Source organism: Giraffa tippelskirchi, chromosome 5 (assembly GCF_054371585.1).
Source record: "Giraffa tippelskirchi isolate mGirTip1 chromosome 5, T2T-mGirTip1v1.2.pri, whole genome shotgun sequence".
Lineage (NCBI taxonomy): Eukaryota > Metazoa > Chordata > Mammalia > Artiodactyla > Giraffidae > Giraffa > Giraffa tippelskirchi.
Window position 1 is genome coordinate 44328153 of NC_137279.1, and position 20794 is coordinate 44348946.

The 20794-nt window shown below is 38.4% G+C and overlaps 1 protein-coding gene and 1 long non-coding RNA gene across 2 annotated transcripts in view; one reads left to right on the forward strand and one right to left on the reverse strand.

Annotated features, from left to right (window-relative positions):
* PLD5 (phospholipase D family member 5) overlaps positions 1-20794 on the reverse strand; it is a 380049-nt gene that overhangs the window by 170708 nt on the left and 188547 nt on the right. The gene's annotated exons all lie outside the window — the stretch shown is intronic.
* Positions 714-20794, forward strand: part of LOC145507944 (uncharacterized) — a 32865-nt gene continuing 12784 nt past the window's right edge. Inside the window, exons 1-2 of the long non-coding RNA XR_014055250.1 lie at positions 714-996; positions 2114-2252. This is a non-coding gene — a long non-coding RNA (uncharacterized LOC145507944). The remainder of the gene's footprint in view (positions 997-2113; positions 2253-20794) is intronic.

Below are 20794 nucleotides of genomic sequence, written 5' to 3' on the forward strand. Positions count from 1 at the left end.
GAAGTGGTGGAGGCAGTGAGATAGAGCCGGCCGAGACTTCACGAGTGAGTCTGCTGACAGACACACTCCACGCTCAGCAGCCACTCATACTGACATCTCAAAGGTTGTCTCCCAACCTGAGAATCTGAGAAAAAGATGCTACAGACAGATGAAGGCTTGGTCATGAACCAGCTCTGGCTCTGAACCAGAAGTCTACAATCCAGTCATAAATAAACTGGGATGAGAAGGCTGAGGAGAGTTGTGGGTAGAAAGTTTTCAAGGTCTTCTGACCTTGGGAGGCAGGATAATACAAGGAGGCAAAAGTCAACGTATCATAAGACAAAAATAAATATATCTGGTACCTGAGCAAGAGTTCCTGCCCTGAGTAACCCCTGAGAGTCACCTGGGGAGCTTAAAATAAAAACTCTAGGATTTACTTGGCTTGGGGTGGAGTCTGAGTAGTGGTTATTTATTTATGTTTTCCAGATGATTCTAGTGTTGAGAACTAAGCTGAGAACCACTGCTTAGAAGGCTGGTAAAAGGCAGCAGGAAAAATTCTCTCATTAGAGATTCTCAAACTGATTCATTTTCAGTGCTTGGAGTGACAAAATATCCCACAATCAGATATTTAGGGGTTCTGCTTTGTGACTATAAAATCTCACTGTGGTTAGCAAGCAGAAGGATACTCTTCTCATCACAATTTCAATGAGATCACCTGTGCAGTGAAAAGTGCCAGAACACAGACACTGTCATGAAAAATGCCAGTGTCACAAAGAGGGCAGGAACCATCTAGAAAATCAACAAAGCACCTGGATTACCTTTGAAGTGCCTACACTCACTCTGAGTGGGAGCAGGGTGAGCGCTGGCTGAAGGCACAATGGAGTTTTCACAGCCCTGGAACCTTGATTATGTGCCAGGGACTGCCACAAGCTTAGCGTAAATGATCTCATTTAATGGATGTGTTTCTTCACCCCGTTCTGGCCACACAATGCTGCTGCTATTCCTCAGACAAGCCAGGTGTGTTTCCACCCTCTCCTTCCACCTGGAACTCTCTTCCTCCAGGTATCTACCTTTTAGGTCTTTGTCCAACATTCACCAACTCCATGAGAGCTGCTTGAGAAAAGCTGTCACCAGCACCTCCCTCTCGCTGTTCCCTATTGCTCTTATCCTGCTGTGTTCTTTTCTTGCCACACATTCACCACTTTCTAACAATTATCTATTCTATCTATCTATCTATCTATCTATCTATCTATCTATGTAGCTGTCTTCCTTCTAGAATCTAAGCTTCACTAGGGCAAGCCTTTCTTTCCCTCTCTCTCTCTCCCACTGAACAATGCCTAACCATCCCTGACATTCAATATATAATTGTTGAATAAGTAAAAGATTTGATATTATAGTAAATTAATATTATTATTTTGATTAACAAAATATTTTTGTCTGCCAAAAATAACTACTTTATTCTTCATTTAATAAAGAGAAAACTTTTGATAAAGGAGGAAACTGAAAAAAGGAAGAAGGAAAAAAACTTTAGTTGGCTGTTGATGACACTGGTACCTTCACAAAATGATGGGTTTTTCAATTCCTTGAAGTGTAAAATATATTCAGCTTACAAAGCTGAAGCTGTTGATTTATACTTTCAGTTATCTCCATTACTCTCCCTTTAATTTAGTGTTCTTTTGCATTTTTCAAAATTGGCACCTGATAGTTACCTCCCCCGGTTTACCCATGGGGTCTGACTTCCCAAGGCTAATGACACATCTTTAAAACAGAAACCCACTCCAAGGGTTGCGGAACAAACACCAGCAGGGCTTTCTGCTCCCTGGGAGAGTTACAGTGCCTTCCTGATCTCCACCAGAGCTGTTGGATAATGAAGGGTAAGGGAACACACAGATTGTTCTTGGCCCTTTTGCTGACAATGCCTGCAGCCTTTCTGGAATTCCTCTTAGGTGTATTGGTGCTGCTACCTCCATTCAGAATTCTCTATGCAAGTCTGTTAACTCTAAAATCCTAACTCAGCAGGGAAACACATTAAAACATTTCTCTTTGTTCCCAGTGTAATGGTACAAAAAATTTACATTTTTACAAGATTTCTATTCTTCTAGCACTAAAATATTTAAATGGACTCTACACATAGGATCAGAGGCTTCCCAGATGTCAGAAATTGGTGATGGCAGGTGAGGAGGAGGCACAAAAGCCAGAGGATTTGAAAAGAAGTTGACAAGTGCAGTGCTCAAGGCAGGATACTGTGAAATCATTATATTTCAACAAAGAAAGTAAGTACACCCCTGCAGAGTCAGATCTTTGCACTCAAGCATTAAAATCTTTATCTTCACCAGATGCATAAAATGAAATATAAAATCTGAAAGAGGGAGAAGGAACCATGACCAATTTCAATTCAGCCCTCTCCTTTTCAACAAAGCAATTCATTGTAGATGTACTTGAAGCAGCAGCCCTCACCATTACTATCAGGCAATGAGAACCAGCTAAAACATAAAAAGAGCTCTCAGCCCAAAACCAATATGTGGGAATAAATCTAGATAATGTCAGATCAGGTAAGTAAAAAACAACATCGGTTCACTACAATGATCAAATCCAGTACTCAGTTCAGTCGCTCAGTTGTGTCCGACTCTTTGCGACCCTATGAACCGCAGCACGCCAGGCCTCCCTGTCCATCACCAACTCCCGGAGTTCATCCAAACTCATGTCCCTTGAGTCGGTGATGCCATCCAACCATCTCATCCTCTGTCATCCCCTTCTCCTGCCTTCAATCTTTCCCAGCATCAGGGTCTTTTCAAATGAGTCAGCTCTTTGAATATTTCTATTGTATTAAGTGTTTATTTAGAATATATGGGGGGATGTATGTAGGTTATATGCACATACTACACCATTTTATATATGAGACTTGAGCATCCACAGATTTTGGTACCAGACAGGACCTGGAACGACTGTACTTTGTTTAAGCAAAGAATCATTGAATCCTTTTGGCTTAGCATGCAGGTTAGCTTTTTAATGGAAATACACCACAATCCAGTACTACATTTCCATTAAAAAGCTAACCTGCATGCTAAGCCAAAAGGATTCAATGATTCTTTGCTTAAACAAAGTACAGTCGTTCCAGGTCCTGTCTGGTACCAAAATCTGTGGATGCCCATCTCATATATAAAGTGGTGTAGTACGTGCATATAACCTACATACACCTCCCCCGTATATTCTAAATAAACACTTAATACAATAGAAATTTTATGTAAATAGCTATCAATACTTGTAAATGCTATGTAAATAGTTGCCATTGTGCTGCAAAATCCAGTTTCAATTTTTGGAACTTTCTGGGACTTTTTTTTCCCTTTATGAATATTTTCAACCCTCCATTGGTTAAATCTGCAGATGCAGAAATCTTGGATTTGGAGGGCCGAATTTAAGTGAATTTGTGGAGTACATCCTTAGTGGTAATAAAATATTTATTGAGCATAAAGCTAGAAAACATCTTATACATCTAAAGTCAGGTCCTCTTAAATTCTTCATAAAACAAGCACAAACCCTAGTTTATTATTTGCCAGCCCTATGTACATTCTGAATTAACTTCCTTTACATACCAGCTTGCTCTAACCAGAAGCAAGAATCCAAGGAAGGGTCTATGAGGCTGACTCCATACTGAAGAGTAGAATTTTTTTTTTTTTAAATAGCACATTTGAATCCTTTACTGCTGGCAAGCATGAACTCTGGTTCTACACTAACCCCACCCCTTTCTAGCATTTACACGTTTCCTCAGGCCATGACTTGAGGCTCCCGTGACCTGGAATTGTCAGGGGAACCACTGACTAAAATCGCCTGCCCTGGTCAGGCACAGTAGTAACCATTTGCATGAGTTATCTTACAACAGGATGTCCTGCTAAGGAATGTGGAACTAACAAGCTACCACCAGCGGGAAGAACTTGGGAAGGGTCAAAAGGAGAGAGGAGGCTACAGTCCATATGTCCTACCAATCTCCCACAATCCCTCTCGCTGGAATCCATCTTGACTGAGCAATGTGGAAGGATCCAGAGCCAGAATGATTAGCCAAAGACAACCGGGAAACTAACTCCATTACCATAAAACCTGAGATTGCAAGCCATGTGGCAAAGCAGTTCTCTGGGTTCCCTTTCTCTGCTGCTCTCTACCTGGGCTCCCTTTTCCAATAAAATGTCTTTCTTTGTCTCCTTGGACAATATATTTCCAACTCTGTGTTAGACAAAAGTTCACTCTTGGGCCCTGGAGGGGCCCCCCTTCCTGCAACAGAATAACGAGAGTGACACAGAGACCAACAGGCAGAATACATGCACACAACTACACTCTAGGGAGCTGCACCCCTTACCTGTCCACCCTGTAACTCTCAGAACTTTCTGGGAACTCCTTTGAAATCATCTCAAGAGCCAAATATAACCCAGAAAAGTCATTATAGTCATAAAGCATTTTTGACCAGAAACCATATTACTCATGTAATTTGAACTAATGTTCATGAACTCATGTTCATACCCTGCTTTTTCAAAAGTGTTTGCTGGAATAGATTTCACTTGTTTCTGAAAGTCAAAACCATCTACTAGGTATTTGCAGACTAGGCATAAGATCGTTTTAGTTTAAAATTGTTCTTCCCTAGGGTGGAAACATGGGGTGGGGCTAAGGGTCAGAGACTGGATTCCTACTTGGCAGCGATCCCCTGTTTGAGTGTTAATAAGTTGCTTGACTTCTCTCAGCCTAATCCAGTCATGAAATATCCTGTTTATTTACAGCCCCTGACATACACCAATGTTAATGTTAGATCCTTTCCCATCCTTTATTCTGACTTGGGGGGGAAATAACAAAAGTAAAAATATGGCTCATCCTCTGCTTAAAATTTTGTACAATTAAAAGTGGCATTTACTTATATTCACTTTTGGTTATTAAATATCTCCTTCCATCTTTTATATAAGTTTTTTTTAATTGAAAAATTTTCCACATTTAATCTTTTTTTATTCAAATACAGTTGGCTTACAACACTGCATTAATTTCAGGTGTATAGCACAGTGATTCAGTTTTATATATATATATATATATACACATATATATATATTTCTTTTAAGATTCTTTTCTCATATAGGTTATTACAAAATACTGAGTATTATTTCCTGTGTTATACAGTAGGTTCTTGTTGGTTATCTATTTTATATACAGTAATGTATATATGTTAATCCCAACCTCCTACTTTATCCCTCCCCCACACTCTATTAGTTCATCTGTATCTTTTTTTTTAGATTCCACATATAAGCGGCATTATATGATATTTGTCTTTTTCTGTCTGGTTTACTTCACTTAGTATGATAATCTCTAGGTCAATCCATATTGCTGCAAACGGCATTGTTTCTTTTTACATCTGAGTAATATTCCATTGTATATATGTACCAGATCTCCTTCATCCTTTCCTCTGTCAAGGGACATTTAGGTCACTTTCACGCCTTGGCAATTATAAACAGTGCTGCAATGAACACTGGGATACATGCATCTTTTCAAAGTATGTTTTTTTCCAAATATACGCCCAAAAGTGGGACTGCTGGGTCATACGGTAGTTCTACTTTTAGTTTTTAAACAAACCTCCATACTGTTCTCCATACTGGCTGCACCAATTTATATTCCCACCAACAGTGTAGGAGGGTTCTCTTTTCTCCACACCCTCTCCAGCATTTACTGGTGTAGACTTTTTGGATGGCCATTCTGACCAGCATGAGGTGACACCTCATTGTAGTTGTGGTTTGCATTTCTCAATTAGCAATGCTCAGTATCTTTTCATGTGACTTTTGGCCATCTGTATATCTTCTTTGGAGAAGTGTCCATTTAGGTCCTCTGCCCATTGTTAAAATTGAGGTTGTTTATTAGATATTGAGCTATATGAGCTACCTGTTTCTATATTTTGGAGACAAGTTTTTTTTGTGTGTGTTTTTTAATGTAACTGCACATAGCTCATTTGCTTTATAAGTAGTTCTTAAGTAAATAAGTGAGTGAATCAAATAATCTCTTGACAATATAAGTTAAACTTCTTTAGTACCTACTATTTCAAACTTGCAATATAGTGAGTTATAATTCTTTGTATTAGCACTTGAACAGCAGAATGGTCTAACAGTCTCTCAGTATTTATTAACAGTTTTAAATGAATTAACTCGGAATAATAAAACTCAAGACAGGGAATTTCAAATATGCTGGCTCATTGAAAATCTTCATTAAAACTACGCATTTCAATTTAATAGGAGTCAAAAGAGCACCACCCTTAAAATTACAAAGTGATGAGTTTTGACATGTATTACAACTGTTATAAACCACTACATGGAATTCAGTATACGCAGGCTTTTAACTTTCCTAATGTGAATTCTTTTATCCCCAAGTGTTCTTACTCCATAGAAGGATGCTTTCCCTCAGTAAAAACTCTATCAAGGAATAAAGATGTAAGTGAATAGTCAATGATTAATAACCAACTGAAGAGGATATCATTAGGAGAGAGTCTTATTTTTGTAGTAAAAACAGTAATTTTGATTCTCCAGAGGACACAGACTTCTCTAGATTACCAATATCAACTCTTTGTATAAAATAGTTCTTGAGAACAAGAGGTGCTTGAGAGTATTTGTCCCATTCAAAGAGCAATAAACAAACACTTTCTGCCTCTGAAGCTTCATGGGGATATTTCAGGTTCAAGTATAAAGGTTTCTATTCAACCAATGCACTAAGTGACCAACTACCGTAACTTGAGCTCCCAGAATTGGTAAGACAAGTTTCTTGCCGTAAAGAAACTTTCAGTGTTACTTGATTTCACTGTGGGGCGGTCTCTCTTTTGTTTCTAAAATGAAACCCTCTCCTGTTTCTCTTTCTACTTTCATTTCTTTTCAGTTTTGTTAACTTGATATTTTCCTGAAAATGGATGTTGACATGGAGGCGATGAGGCCCCTCTTTATTCTTCATTCCATCCCTGGGGAGTCATGCCTGCTTTTTATTACCTTTCCAGGCTTTTCTCTGAGGTCTTCTGTCCACTAATGAGCACCAGTTTCTAAAGATCTCCACTTAGATGACCCATAGACCCCACCATATTCAAAACAGAACTGCATTCTCCAGCTATGTTTGGGCAAACCAACCACACAAACAAAAAAGTTAAAAATGACTTAGACAATTCCTGAGTCCTGGATATTGTCTCTTCTAAGAATCTCTTGAATTTTTCCATTTTTATACCTTCACTGTTACTGCCTTAGGGAAAGGAGAGCTGATATATTCTCTATGATTCCTACTGGTTACTAACCAAAATCATCTGTGGAATTTCTTGAATCCTTTAAAATCCATTCCAGAACCTTAGGGAGCACAGAGTTTGAACAACTTCTCCAGGTGATTCCATATGCCTTCCAACATATGTTATCTCAGCTATTCTTGACTGAAACCCAACGAGGTAGGTACTTTTAAACCCACTTATGGAAGGAAAAAAATCTCAGCCTCAGAGATGCTAAGTAACTTGGCTGTGATAAGACAGCTACCAAGTGACAGAGCTGAGATTCAGTGTTTAACTGACTCCAGAATCTGTGTTCTTCTGAGTTCCCTGCCATTTACTCTCCATTTACTTGGCCAGTGGTTTCCACACTTTAAGCTATGTAAGCTATAAAAGGATTTTTTTCTTTAAATGTCAGTTTCCAAGTCAAACCCACAGAAATTCTGATTCTATAGGATTAGATTCCAACCTAGGAATATGTATTTTAACAAGCAACCAAAAGATTCTAAAATAGGCATCTAGGATCATGCTTTGAGTAAAATCTGATTATTCATTAGACATGTAAACATTTTTCTCCAGAATGCAAATATATTCATGTTTGTTTTCTTGTTAACCATTAAATGGATTCCAATTAGTTTCATAATAAATCCAAATTTCAATCATGGTGCTCATGACCTCCACATGGTGGTCACAGTCTTATTTCTCTCATTCCCACCTCTTCTTTGCTTTCATTCTGTACTCTAGTCATATGGAACCAAATGCTTGTTCTTCAGTGACAAAGTCATTTCTTTTTAAAAAACTGTATTTTATATTGGAGCCTAGTTGATTAACAATGTTGTTAGTTTCAGATATACAACAGAGTGATTCAGTTATACAAATAATGTATCTATTCTTCCTCAAATTCTTTTTCCCACTTAGTTTATTACAGAATATTGAACAGCACTTCCTGTGCCATACAGAAGGTCCTTGTTGGTTATGCTTTAAATATAGTAGGGTGTACATGTCAATCTCAGACTCCCAATCTATCCCTCCTTCCACTCCTTCCCCCTTTGTAACCATAAGTTCATTCTCTGTGAGTTGTTTCTGCTTTGTAAGTTCATTTGTATCATTTTAATTTCACATATAAGTGATAGCATATGAGATTTGTCTTTGTTTTTCTTACTTCACTTAGTGTGATAACCTTCAGGTCCATCCATCTTGCTGCAAATGGCATTGTTTCATTCTTCTTATAATGACTGAGTAATATTCCATTGTATATATATGTACCAGATCTTCTTTATTCATTCATCTGTCAATGGACTTTCAGGCTTTTATCTTCAAATCTTTGCCCATGCTGTATATGTACCTTATTTGGAAAGCCCGAGAATTGTTCAAATTCAGCTTTACCTGCTCTATCATTTCTCCAGTTAGCTGCTCCTTTCTATGACTTCTTAGCAGGAAAGGCATCATTCATGTTAGCATTTTTACGCTTCAAAGCACTTATTTCTTAACTTTTGTAACTCTTACCATACTCTTGGTATAAAAACTGACAATTCTTTGTATCTTCAGTGTTAGCACAGTCTTTACACAAAATATGACATTAAATATTTGGTCAATTTAAAAAAAATAACTTTTGGTAGATAATCCAAACAGTTTAAAAATTTTATAGCTGTATTTGGGCAGTTTTCGTACCCAAATTTCATACCCATAATGAAATTTTCATTTCATTAATGAAATATATGATCAACTGTATCAATCTTCTGGCATTTTATAGGTTCGTATAATTGCTAGAGGAAGAAGGGATTTTGGAAGTCATGTTAGGTGATATCCCCATTTTACAGATGGAAAAACAGAAACCTGAAAGAATTCAATGACATTCTCAAGTTTATTCAGCAAGCCCAGTAGAGACTGAAAGCTTATCTTTCCCTGATCTAGCTCTTCTGTTGCTCTACCATATTGCTTGTTTTTTCTTTTCCTTCCATTATTCTGCTTTACCAAGACTTAACACTTATTTGAGCACCACTCTGTCTGTGGCACTGAGCCAGATATGTCATCTCAGCTCTGCACTTTTTTTCTCTCCTTCCATCCCCAGAACTTGGACGTTTGATATGTATCAGCACAGTGCCAGTTGCCAAAAATGTAACGATTCGGGAGACATAGTTCCCACTCCAACAAGCTTACAGTCTAGAAGGGAAGACAGATAAGTGTGTACTGACTTAAGACATGGTTTCTGAAGTGGGCACTCCATGACATAAAATTTGGTGACTATATATTCAAAGGACAAATGTCACTGCTCCTTTCTTTACCAGATTTGTAAAAAGGACCAAAAACACCAATCAGGAAAAAAAAAAAATAAAGCACACATTTGAGAAGTCTCATCCTAACTCACCTGTCATAGAATTGCCAAAAAAAGAGTATTCTCTGAAGGAGACCTTTCCATATTCCCTGACTTCCAAGAGAGAGTAAAAATTGAGACCTCTGAGACTATAGTTATCAATGCCTGAATCTGAAAAGAGACACAATAGACATGAAGCAATGTAATCATCTTTTAACATCACACTTTCAGGCTAGATTGATTTATACATAAATTGAAACTGTCTTACATTTTTAAAAACACCCTTTGACTCAACTTTCATTAGTTTTCTACCTTGAACCAAAGTCCAAAGTCAACATTCATTCATGTAAGAATTGTTAGAGACATACATGATACTTGGTGTTAACACTTTTGGAACTCCACAATGCACTGTGTTCCATATTCCCAATATGTTTAAACCTGGTGGGGTTGGGTGTGAGGGGAGTTAGGGAAACAGTCCCTCTCTAAGCTATGGCTCCTAATTCTTTTTAAAAATACAACAATAAAAAAAGAAAAGATAAAGTCACAAAAGCCTTTATATAAAATAGCACAACACTACGGATTAACTTAAATTTATGCTTATAGTTCACATAGCTAATAGGGATTCTCAATGACTTTGAGATGCCAATTTTGTAAAAAAAAAAAAAAAAAGCCTCTTTTGGAGACTATATAAATTAATACTTAGTATTCACCAGTAGATAATGAGTATTATGTAGGCACAGTCAGCTCAGGCATTGTAGGTCCACTCAGGATGTAATGTAGCAGACCCAGGAGGCCAGGGCAAACCTGCAGGAGGGGTGGCCTTAGATGAAACCCAAGAAATAGAGACAAGAAGGAAGGCTGTGTCCAGGAAAGGAAGCAAAACATAGAAAGGCCCTGAGGCCCAGGGAAGTGTGGTGTTTTAGGTCCCAGGTAGACATTTAGACTGACCTCACAGCATGGAAGCTGGTAAAGGATGGATGTCAAGAGATGGCAGGCAGGGGCCTTGAATCTCATGCTTATGAGAATTTTATACAGAACTCCCTCAGGTCCTCAAGAGAGTTAGTCTCTATTTTGTGAAGAAAAACAATCTTCTGATCCAAGCCTGAGTTTGGGGCTAAAAAAATTCAGTACAAGGATTTATACCTTAAAGTCCTGCACAATTCAGGAGCAGTTTTTTTTTTTTTTTTTTTTTTAGGAGTGAAATCAAAGGGGAGGTTTCAGCAGGCAGCAATATGTTCACTGAAAATGCCCATCCTCTATGCAAAGTTTATTATGAGTCCTGGAGGAAGCATGCTGAGACCTCAGGACCAGGGTCTGCTGGCAGGAAGGTGACAGGAGGAGGCCAAGGCCCACCTAGGGGGTAGTTCTGAGATGGGGCAATCCAGACACAGAGAAGCCCAGAGCTATGCCTGGGACACAGTTTTAGGCAGACAAGCTTTGTGAGAGATTGCAGTGATTCCGAATTTATGTGTCCTCTTGGGGTTCATTTCTAGGGCACAAGATACTTTGCCTGTTGTCATAAATCTTTTTTTGTTTTAGAGGAAAATAACTTAACTTTTTATTTTTTTAAAAACCTTTTTATTTTGTATGAGGTATAGCCAGTTAATAAACAACGCTGTGATAGTTTCAGGTGAACAGTAAAGGGACTCAGCCATACATATACATGTATCCATTTTCCCCCAAACTTCCCTCCCATCCAGACTGCCACTTAACATTGAGCAGAGTTCCCTCTTCTCTATGGTGGTCCTTCTTGGTTATCCATTTTAAATATAGCAGTGTGTACTTGTCCATCCCAAACTTCCTAGCTAACCATTTCCCCCATCCTTCGCTCCCGGCAACCATAAATTTGTTCTCTAAGCCAGTGAATCTCTTTCTGTTTTGTAAGTCCATTTGTATCCTTTCTTTTTAGATTCCACATATTGTTGTTATAAATCTTAATCTAAACATTTCCACCCCAACCCAGTATGTACAGGAAATAAAGGCAGGTCTGCTTCATCAGCTGATGTCTTGTGATGGAAGATATTCACGTTATTGGATAAAACAAACATGAAGTATAGAGGCAGAGGCTGAGAGCTAGCTGGAGGAAACAGTTCCACAGCTCACCCGTACTGTGGAAGGGTTGGGGTGTTGGACAATGTATGTGAATGTCATGGACTACTCCCCACTTAGGTGGGCAGTCCTTACCGTAGCAGCCCCTTGAAGCATAAGAAAAAGAAACGAGTAAGCAAGACCTGGATTTGCACCCCACTTGACTCCTTACTAGGTGGGTAGATTATTTAATGACTTTGAACCTGTCATTTCTTTGGGAAAAGAAGAATAATAACCCCTGCTTAATTGTAAGAATCAATGAGATAACATTAAGTACCTTACATAGTAGCTGGCATATTTTGATATACAAGAAGTGATAATTACAATAACAAAGCCAGATAATGTCTAAAACTGGTCATTTGTGGAGAGTCACAGACCACTGCCACCTGGGAATGTAGTTTTAAGTCCTTTCTGTGACAAGGACTCTCTACCAGGATAATGTGACAATCAAGTGAAGATAGAATAGTTGACTCTACCTTCAGTTAATAGTAACTAGCATTACTGAGAATTGCAGCATCTGCATAACAGCTAGATAACTTAATATCCTAGCCTGCAATATTTCTAAAAGAGTGCTCAGAATCAAGTACTTCATTTATAACAAGGGACAAGTCTGGCTCATCTCATGTAGTAAATGTCACAGTTATTGAAGCAAAGAGATCACAGTGAAAGTTCACATTATCGATGCACACAGGATCAATTTTCATTGTTCTACAAAAATAAAACACAATAATTTTTTGTAAATATCTCCTACAACTTGTTATTTCTAATTTTATGAGAAAGAAGGGATCAGAAAGCTCATTATACCTCTCCAGTAAAATATATTTGCTCCATATGTTATGTCATTTATTTTGTTACTATTACTATTATGATGATTATTGTATTGGTCTCAGATATTTTGCTCTGTTCTACTGGGTCCTCTACCAAACCACACTTTTCCATGTGAGTTGGACACGACTGAGCGACTGAACTGAACTGAACTGAACTACCAAACCACATGTTATACAAAAACATGAACAGTCAAGTCACAGATGAAGAAACAGACATGGCTCATAAACATGGGTAAAGATTTTCAACCTAAATCATAATTTCAAAAAAGATAATAAATATCAATTTTTAAGCTTTATCAGATTGGCAAAGATGAAGAATGTGATAACACACAATGTTGTCAAGAGTAGGTGAAACAAGTAATCGTACATCTTAAAGATACAGAACCTTTGTAATACAATTTATACTAACAATCCAAATTTAAAATGCATATATGTACCTTGTGACCTAGCAATTCCATTTCTAGGAATTTAAAGATATCCTTTTACATATGCTTAAGTGTGTGTGTGTGTAGTTCCATCCATTGTGGCACTGCTTGATAAAACAGCAACAACAACATCCCCAAAGAACATAAATGTTCACTAAATCAATAAAGAACTGATTAAATTAACTATATGCCCACATAATGAATGCTATGAAGCCACGGATCCATGTGTGTGTGCTTAATCACTTCAGTCATGTCCAACTCTTTGTGACTCCATCACTCCTCTGTCCGTGTGATTTCCCAGGCAAGAATACTGGAGTAGGTTGCCATGCCCTCCTCCAGGGGATCTTCCTGACCCAGGGATCGAACCCGTGCCTCCTGCATTGCAGGCAGATTCTTTACCACTGAGCCACTTGGGAAGCTACACCTAAATATTTAAAGATGTCCAGAAAAAAACTAAGGCACAAAAACAAGATGCAAAACAATGTATATCTACGCCCATATGTGAGAAAAAGGGAGAGCTATACAGATATACACAATACTATAAATATATGTATGTATATAAATACATACAAATACAAACAGGCACATATAAAATCATAATTCCAGAAAGATATACAAAATCATGGCAGCAGTGTTTGCCCCTGGGCAAGGAGATTCAGGGTCTGCAATAAGAGGGAGATTATGTTTCAGTAAGATTGTGCATTTGTATATTTTTGTCATCTGTATATATTAGTTTTCCAATTGTATAACGTTGCTTAAAAAAGCAAGAATCTAATGGAATCACTTGGAGATATTGGAGTAATAAAGCAAACAAAGTTGCCTGAGGTAAATCTAAGATGATGAGTTTTGTAGATTAACCTTGAAAGAAGAGATCTCCAACCCACTATAGAGGTTTCTTCCAGTTAGTCATCCAAGTCACTCATTTTAATTCATTTACTTTTTATAAAACTCTATGGTTCAAAAGGGAGGGGACATATGTATACCTATGGCTGATTCATGCTGATGTTTGACAGGAAACAACAAAATTCTGTAAAGCAATTATCCTTCAATTAAAAAATAGATAAATTAAAAAAAAAAAACTATGGTATATGTACCATCACTGTCATTTTACAGCTGACACAGGCAGGTTAAATGACCAAGCTGGCACAGTGGGTGGCCAAATGGAGATACATATGCAGGTTTCTTGGATGTCAAACTCACACACAGTCTTGGGCATCACACACACACACACACACACTGTACCTTGACTTCTGCTACCAGGGGTTTGAAACCTCTCAATGGCTTATATGGCTTTGGCAAACTACAATTTCTATTTTTATAAAAGTCAAAGCCTCACCAGATGTGGTTTATACCAAAAAATGTATTTCTGGGTACTATTTGTCTTTGTGAACGTGATTCAAAAAATAAGTGAATGATATGATGCTTCACTTGGTAAAGCAGCTAGACATTTTCTACATATACATTAACTCACTTTCATGTCACAACAGCCTGGAAGAATAGCCATCCTCAATTTATAAATGAGAATACTGTGACTTCATTTAGGGACCTACTCTCTTTGAAGGGGAAGAAATGGGACTGATCCCAGGTCTTCTAAACTTAAATTTAGTGGTCCAAACACACTGCCACATCAAGGGTGAATACCACCTGAAAACTAGCTTTTGGTGTGTGAGGTTTAATTGCAGACTCTGATTGCACGCAGCCTTTAGACCCACAATTCAAAGTTCCTACTCTAATGTGAGCCCATTCTTCATTGCTGCTTTCTAAATACACAAGCTGTTCTAAATTTCAAGTTTTTCAATTTTCAAAGCTGAGTTCCAGTGAATTCTTCAGCAGATTTTTCTTTTAAAACTTTCTTTGTCTCAATATACTCTTTATAATCATGGCAATTACTTGAATTGAAAGTTCCAATTACAAAGTTTTTCTAATTACAGGTCTATAAACAAAACATAAAAATATCCATTAAGCACACCCAGCTACGTTTTCTTTTTGTTTATCTCCCTTCTTCTTTTGTCAGTGTTTCTCTTCCTTAGGTTAAGGGCTGGGTTCTTCACTGTTACTGTGAGGTTCCTTGGTGGCTCAGTGGTAAAGAACCCATCTGCCAATGCAAGAGATGTGGGTTTGATCTCTGGGTCAGGAAGATCTCCTGGAGAAGGAAATGGCAACCCACTCTGGTATTCCTGCCTGGGAAATCTCATGAACAGGGGAGCCTGGTGGGCAACAGTCCATGTGGTCACAAAAGAGTTGAACACAACTTAGTACGCATGCACATTCTTTCTGCATAGGCAACTGAAATAGGCCATCCAGGGAAAAGACAGCTGTGCTTTTTGTGCCTAACACCACTCTCGATGATCAGACATGACTGTGCTTACAAGGGTTCAATGAACTTTTTGAAAAATATATGCCACATTCAAATAATCATTTTGCAAAACAAACCTGGCAACAGGAAATGTCAAAATCATTAATCATATATTAAGTTTCATTAAAATTAAAACTTTGAAATAATTAGCTTCTGCTGCTTCCCAAGTGGTAATTATAGACCATCAGGAAGTATCACATTCTCGAGAATTTCCTCCTTAAAACATTAAATGCTAAAGATAAAACATTATATTGAAAATAATTTTTGAGATTTTAACTATGGGAATATAAACAACACTTCCTGGGCACTGGGCTAAGCACATCTCTCACAATTCAGGAAATCTGAATTTTACTTGACTCAGTGGTGAAATTAAAATGTTAATGAGTGACATTTCAAATGAAAACAGGGCTTGGGGTCAGGAAGATACCCTGGAGAAGGTACTCAAGTATTGTTGCCTGGAGAATTCCATGGAGAGAGGAGCTTGGTGGGCTACAGTCCATGGGGTCACAAAGAGTCAGACACCACTGAATGACTATCACTTTCACTTTTTTTCCCCCAAATAGAGTCCAGAATCATAAAAATATCTATATTTAAATATTTGAAGACTTCTCTCTCTTTTCTTTCATTTAAAATTAAGCATTTATCTTCCATTCTCAATATTAAATGTTGTTTATTCAGTGATAGTTATAAAAAAATCTGTGTTAGATTACTCTATTACATATTAGCAATTTCTCAGCAGGTTTCTTTTTCTAACCAATTTCCATATGAGAGCCTTTAAGTATATAATCTATAATCTTTGGTTCCTCCTCTCATAATTCTCACTTTCCCAAAATGAACTCCACCATGGAGGGATAAGAAACTTATCTAGATAGTACATATTATCTAAACAAACAGAATACTGTTAAACAATACTAAATAGTATTGTAACAGTATTAAAAACAACATTGTTTTTACATGGAAATTATTGCCCATTAAACAAGATTAGCTGCTCAGTCCTGATGTGTGAGACACTCTAAGACACCAAGAGAGAAAAACAGACAGGGACCCTTGTTCTCAGGGAGTTTTTCATCTTAGATGATGAGACAACGTAAAATTAGAAATGTTGATAGTACCCGCAGAAGGCCGCATCTGCCATTCCAGAAATGAAATGGCCTTGAATTTGTGGAAAGCGGGCAAAGGAGTGAGATGCAGGTGGGGTACCTTGGCCCAGGTCCCTAGGAGAACGCACATACCCTCACAGAGTAGAGGCTCCAAACAGAAAGAAAACAACAGGTAGTGAGTACCTAACTCAAGCAGGGTTCTAAGTGCTCTACATTAACATCACGTGGGCAGAAAGAGCTAGATTAGTTGGTGCACAAGGAGAGAAGATGATAAGAGAGGAATCACGGCCTGAGCTAGGGATTTTGGAATTACTTGATGAGAAGTAGAGGTGAAATCACAGGAATGACTCTGCCAAAGCAGAGAGTAGGAAATGAGAAAGAACAAGACTTGAATATTGGCTGTGTTTGTAAGTGGGCAATGAAAAAGCTATAAGAAATTGAATACACAAATGGACAAAACTCAGATTATATATAAAAACAGAATTCAGACCCACATGTGCACCAACCTAACCAAGAAACCAACCTCTTATCCACAATAACTAGCCTAGGAAGCCAGGCCATATAGGTCAGACATGTAGAAAGTCAGACTACTATCTGTGGTAACAATGCACAGAGCCAAACAATAATTTTTGCAACTGAAATGACGAGGATTTTCTCATTTGATTAATAACTGATATCTTCTGTAATTTTTGTCCATGCTTCCAACTTAGAAACAACCAGAGAGAGAAATATGCTCCCTTACTCCATCACATAGGATGGCTCATTTTAATTAAGTTAGAACATAACCTAATGCACCTACAGCATTCCGAGGCCAACAGCTTCCAATAAGTGCACACATGAAGGCTTCCTTTTTTCATTATAAAGTTTTCCCCCTTCTCTGCTTGACTCTGAACCTCTACCAAATGCAACTGATGGTGACTGACTCCCTTACTGTAGCAAGCTCTGAATAGTCTTTGATTTTTTCATTTGCTTGTTCTTAATTTATTTCCACAGGATTATTGTCATAGAGATGGTTAGCTTTGGAAAGGGCAAGAAAAATCTCTTCCTCTGAATAAAAATGGAAGGAGGGAAGGATAAGTAAAGACACTTGGGGATTCTAAGGTGGCAAGAAAGCTGAAGTAACGAATTATACCACATAGATGCCATTTCTCAAAGTAATCTCTAAACAGAGATTCAGGAGAGGTAAGGTTAGGGCTGTAGGAAAGCGAAAGGAGTTTAGAACTGGAGAAAGAATATAGGGAGCCAATAATAAATGGGTAAAATGCCCAGCGCAATCTACAGATTTAATGCAATCCCTATCAAAATAACCATAGTATTTTTCACAGAACAAGAACAAATAACCTTCACATTTATATGGAATCAAAAAAGGTCATGAATAGTCCAAGTAATCTTGAGAACAGAGAACAAAGCTGGAGGTGTAATGCTCCCAGATTTCAGATTAAAGCTATAACAGTCAGAACAGTATGGTATTGGCACAAAAACAGGTACATAGATCAGTGGAACATAATAGAGAGCCCAGAAATAAACCCATACATTTGTGATTGATTAATCTACAACATTCAGGTATGAACTAAATCAAATCAAATCCCTTAATGTTATATAGTGGAGGTGATGAATAGATTCAAGGTATTAAATCTGATAGACAGAGACCCTGGAGAACTATGGATGGAGATTCATAACATTGTATGGGAGGCAATGACCAAAACCATCCCAAAGAAAAATAAAGGCAAGACAGCAAAGGGGTTATCTAAGGAGGCTTTACAAATAGTTGAGGAAAGAAGAGAAGTGAAAGGCAAAGGATAAAGGGAAAGATATACTCAACTTAATGCCAAGTTCCAGAGAATAGCATGGAGAGATAAGAAAGCCTTCTTCAGTGGATAATGTAAGAAACAGAGGAAAAGAATAGAATGGCAAAGTTAGACATCTCTTCAAGAAAATTGGAGATATCAAGGGAATATTTCATGCAAGGATAGACAAGATAGTGGGAAGGAGCTGACAGAAGCAGAAGAGATTAAGAAGAGGTGGCAAGAATACACAGAAGAACTATACAAGAAAGGTCTTCATGGCCTGGATAACTATGATGGTGTGGTCACTCATCTAGAGCTGGCTATCCTGAAGTCAAATGGGTCTTAGGAAGCATTACTATGAACAAAGCTGGCGGAGGTGATGGCATTCCAGCTGAGCTATTTCAAATCCTAAAAGATGATGCTGTAAAGTGCTACACTCAATATGTCAGCAAATTTGGAAAACTCAGCAGTGGCCACAAGACTTGAAAAGATTAGTTTTCATTTCAATTCTAAAACAGAGCAATGCCAAAGAACATTCAAACTACTGTACAATTGTGCTCATTTCACATGCTAGAACGGTTATGCTCAAAAGCCTTCAAGCTAGGCTTTAGTAGTATGTGACGAGCTGGCTTAGAAAAGGCAGAGGAACCAGAGAGCAAATTGCCAGTATTCACTGGATGATGGAGAAAGCAAGAGAATTTCAGAAAAACATCTAGTTCTGCTTCATTGATTACACTAAAATCTTTGTGTGGATCACAACAAACTGTGGAAAATTCTTAAAGAGATGAGAGTACCAGACCACCTTACCTGTTTCCTGAGAAATCCATATGAAGGTCAAGAAGCAACAGTTAAGACCCAGAAAATTCAGTTCAGTTGCTCAGTTGCGTCCGACTCTTTGCGACCCCATGAACTGCAGCACGCCAGGCCTCTCTGTCCATCACCAACTCCCGGAGTCTACCCAAACCCATGTTCATCGAGTCGGTGATGCCATCAAACCATCTCATCCTCTGTCGTCCCCTTCTCCTCCCGCCCCCAATCCTACCCAGCATTAGGGTCTTTTCCAATGAGTCAACCCTTCGCATGAGGTGGCCAAAGTATTGGAGCTTCAGCTTCAACATCAGACCTTCCAACGAACACCCAGGATTGATCTCTTTTAGGATGGATTGATTGGATCTCCTTGCAGTCCAAGGGACTCTCAAGAGTCTTCTCCAACACCACAGTTCAAAAGCATCAATTCTTCGGCACTCAGCTTTCTTCACCGTCCAACTCTCACATCCATACATGACCACTGGAAAAACCATAGCCTTGACTAGACGGACATTTGTTGGCAAAGTAATGTCTCTGCTTTTCAATATGCTATCTAGGTTGGCCATAACCTTCCTTCCAAGGAGTAAGCGTCTTTTAATTTCATGGCTGCAGTCACCATCAGCAGTGATTCTGGAGCCCAAAAAAATAAAGTCTGATACTGTTTCCACTGTTTCCCCATCTATTTCCCATGGAGTGATGGGACCAGATGCCATGATCTTAGTTTTCTGAACGTTGAGCTTTAAGCCAACTTTTTCACTCTCCTCCTTCACCTTCATCAAGAGGCTCTTTAGTTCTTCTTCACTCTCTGCCATAGGGGTGGTGTCATCCGCATATCTGAGGTTATTGATATTTCTTCCAGCAATCTTGAATCCAGCTTGTGTTTCTTCCAGCCCAGCGTTTCTCATGATGTACTCTGCATAGAAGTTAAATAAGCAGGGTGACAACATACAGCCTTGACGGACTCCTTTTCCTATTTGGAACCAGTCTGTTGTTCCACGTCCAGTTCTAACTGTTGCTTCCTGACCTGCATACAGGTTTCTCAAGAGACAGGTCAGATGGTCTGGTATTTCCATCTCTTTCAGAATTTTCCACAGTTTATTGTGATCCACACAGTCAAAGGCTTTGGCATAGTCAATAAAGCAGAAATAGATGTTTTTCTGGAACTCTCTTGCTTTTACGATGATCCAGCGGATATTGGCAATTTGATCTCTGGTTCCTCTGCCTTTTCGAAAACCAGCTTGAACATCTGGAAGTTCACAGTTCACATATTGCTGAAGCCTGGCTTGGAGAATTTTGAGCATTACTTTACTAGCATGTGAGATGAGTGCAATTGTGCGGTAGTTTGAGCATTCTTTGGCATTGCCTTTCTTTGGGATTGGAACGAAAACTGACCTTTCCAGTCCTGTGGCCACTGCTGAGTTTTCCAAATTTGCTGGCATATCGAGTGTAGCACTTTCACAGCATCACCTTTGAGGATTTGAAATAGCTCAACTGGAATTCCATCACCTCCACTAGCTTTGTTCGTAGTGATGCTTTCTAAGGCCCACTTGACTTCCCATTCCAGGATGTCTGGCTCTAGGTGAGTGATCACACCATCGTGATTATCTGGGTCATGAAGATCTTTTTTGTACAGTTCTTCTGTGTATTCTTGCCACCTCTTCTTAATATCTTCTGCTTCTGTTAGTTCCATACCATTTCTGTTCTTTATCGAGCCCATCTTTGCATGAAGTGTTCCTTTGGTATCTCTAATTTTCTTGAAGAGATCTCTAGTCTTTCCCAATCTGTTGTTTTCCTCTATTTCTTTGTACTGATCGCTGAGGAAGGCTTTCTTACCTCTCCTTGTTATTCTTTGGAACTCT